The following is a 2,949-nucleotide window of genomic DNA, read 5'->3' as shown; positions in this document are numbered from 1 at the left end:
TTAATATTAGTCAGACTGATAGAATAGATTGATACATGATTCTGCTGTTAATGAACTTATTAGTGACTCTGTCAGTGATTTTGATGATGACTTCTTTTTCAGAGTATTTTATAAGTGTCGGCAGAAATCTGTTTAAGATTCATAGTCTTGTGAATATTATCTTCATGAATTCTATCATTGTTAGAGAATATCAAGCTTCTGTTTTAAGTGTTTAATAAGATGTCTTGTTCAGATAGTCAGGCAAGTTCTAATATAATATTATAATCAAGATTATCAACTTTATATGCATAGACATCTTCACATTGATGTCCTCTCACATCTATGATCAGCTTCATTATGTAATGAGTATAAATGTCTTTTAGATCATCAAATCCTGCAAGAAGTCAGGGTTTTGATAAAGAGATATACTGAAGATTATGATGTCTTATGACTGAAGATTTTATTATTGTATAGTGATATAGATCACTGTCTATCATGGCTTTCATATTATATATATTATCAATCACAGTAGATATAAGAATTGCATTCATTATTATCTTCTCTTTAAATTATTGTCATTCAATCTCTTCAAGCTTCTGTTTGCAAATTTGAACAGAAGCTAATCTTTTTTCTGTTTCACTGAGACATTCTTATAATTATCTTCTGAATCTTTCTATAATGTAATGTGATTGATGTGAACAGACACTGATTCATTCTTCAAATGAGAAGACATATAGATTGATCAGCAGTTGAAAGCAATGTATTCTGATCAGTTACTATTATTATTATTATTATTATTATTATTCTTCAATTATAGATGTATACAGTCAGAGACTATGACATCTACCTGAGAACTTTAGTTCTCAGGGTTTTTTCTATGTCTGTAAAGTTAACTATTATACATTCATCAATTTCAGATATGCAAAATCAGAAAATTCCAGCCCAGAATACAAAAACTGTTTACAAATTGCAGTGTTTTAACATCTTTTGATACTTTGAAACCATTTGACAATATCATGACAAAAGAAAAGAGAAAAAGAACACAGTCTCAAAGATAGACACATTAAACAGATAGATAGAAAGAAATTGAAAGAAAAAGATAAAGAAAAAGATAAAGTAAAGAGAGACTATAACAAAACAAATTATTAAAAGAGAGTGTATAGCTGTTTTAACAGACTATATCTGATTGACTACGGGCGCTAGCCACCCGCAGGATGCACCTTAAGCTAATTACATTTAACCCTCTATAATTAACCGACCACCGCGTCCGTCCTCTCGGGCCAGCCACTAATTTCCAGGGGTGTTAGTTAGTGGCTGCCACCGCCCACTTGGTGGCGTACACACCAAGCTTCCGGTTGCTGATCTTGGCCCCATTAGATGCCCATAGGCCTACCAATCAGCTGTTGTGGCCTCACCCCATGTTAGGGACTAATCATAGACTTGATGACTGCAGTCCTCCCTGCCAGTATTAGGGGTTGGCAGTGAGCTTGCAGGCACTAGCCTATCAGAGTGCTCTGTCTAGGGCCTAGATGCGCGTCTAGGCCTGCTAGTCGGGTGGTTTTCAAAATCATTCCCTGTATTTGAGGGGGAGCTAGGCTCCGATGGCGGCCCTAGTTAGGGACTTGCTTAAGTAGTGTATAACCACTACATTAGGCTTGACTCTATATCATTAGAACCTTGACGGGTGCACAGTAGGATAGTGGGACATTGGCACCTCATGCCGGCCCTGGTGGGTGTTCGCAGGATCTTGATTAACTAGTGGCTTGGCTTGCAGTAGAGAGTTCTACCCCGCACCAAGCCTTACTAATTAGGCTCAGCCCCTATTACATGGGGGCTTTTATGGGTAAGAAGTGGCAGGTGCCAGCGGTGGGATTCGAACCCACGCACCCCTAATGTGTGCGGCCTTGGTTACCAGTCTTACCAACTGGGCCATGCTGGCTCTGATCAGTTACAGTTGATGCATACTTTATATTAATGTTAATCAGTGACTTCTTCAGAAGTAATCTCAGAGACTCAGAAGTCTGTTCAGACAGTGAAAACTCTTGCTTATGCATAGACATTTGAATGTATTCAGTTCATAGTATCTGTATTATTGCTGTTACTTCTCTTCAGCATGAGTGTATGAGTGACTAAGATATAATATCTTCTGTTACTGTTCTGTATACTCTTGAGCTTGATAAGACAGTCATTCAATATCTGAAGCTGTATGCAGAAGTCTTCATAAGTCTAGTCTTTGTCTATGCTTACAAGGGCCTGTAAGAGTTCAAAAGTCAATATCTTCTTGAGCATGCTAATCTTCATTCAATTCTCTCAAGATTAATCATCTGCTTCTAGAATCTTGATATTGAAGTCAGGAATAAATGTTGTAAGAGAAGTGTTTCTCTGTCAGATACTCTGTAATCAATCTAATACTTTCTGTTGTATAACAGTGTCTCAGAACAGAATATCAAGATGCTTCATAATATTATCAGATATTTATAATACTGGTTCACATGCTTTTATTCATGAATAAAACTTCTGTTTCACACAATCTTTCAATTGTTCATTGATATATCAATCTTGATTGATTAATGAACTGATGAAATCTTCATCTATACTCAGTTTCATGAGCATTTCCATTCTTCATAATAAGTAGAGAGTGAGATCAGAAGCATTGAAATATACAGAAGTATCTAAGTGTTCTTTCAGCACTTTTATATTTAATTCTGTAGGTGTTGACATCACATGAGTTAATTATTGAATCTCTTCATATTGAAGTTGTTGAGTTGCATGCATGTCTGCTATCTGTTACTGTTATAATTTCAACATTGCTCAGAGTCACTGTGATATCACATCTATACTCACATTCAAGAGTTTCATATTATTATTAGACATGATTATATTGATCATCAAATGTGTGATATCTGTGAAATCTGAAGAAGTGTAATCATATTCTCATATATCTGAGTGTCAGAACTCTCAGGTCTTTCA

General features: G+C 35.8%; 1 pseudogene across 1 annotated transcript; it reads right to left on the bottom strand.

Moving 5' to 3' along the window:
* Window positions 1-1,837: 1,837 nt before the first annotated feature.
* BDBG_16120 lies at window positions 1,838-1,918 on the bottom strand (annotated as a pseudogene). Its single transcript has one exon. The product of its transcript is annotated as a tRNA-OTHER (tRNA).
* Window positions 1,919-2,949: the final 1,031 nt, after the last annotated feature.

Source organism: Blastomyces gilchristii (assembly GCF_000003855.2).
Source record: "Blastomyces gilchristii SLH14081 genomic scaffold supercont1.1, whole genome shotgun sequence".
In the NCBI taxonomy this organism is placed as follows: Eukaryota; Fungi; Ascomycota; class Eurotiomycetes; order Onygenales; family Ajellomycetaceae; genus Blastomyces; species Blastomyces gilchristii.
This window is presented reverse-complemented; position numbering and strand designations above follow the sequence as displayed.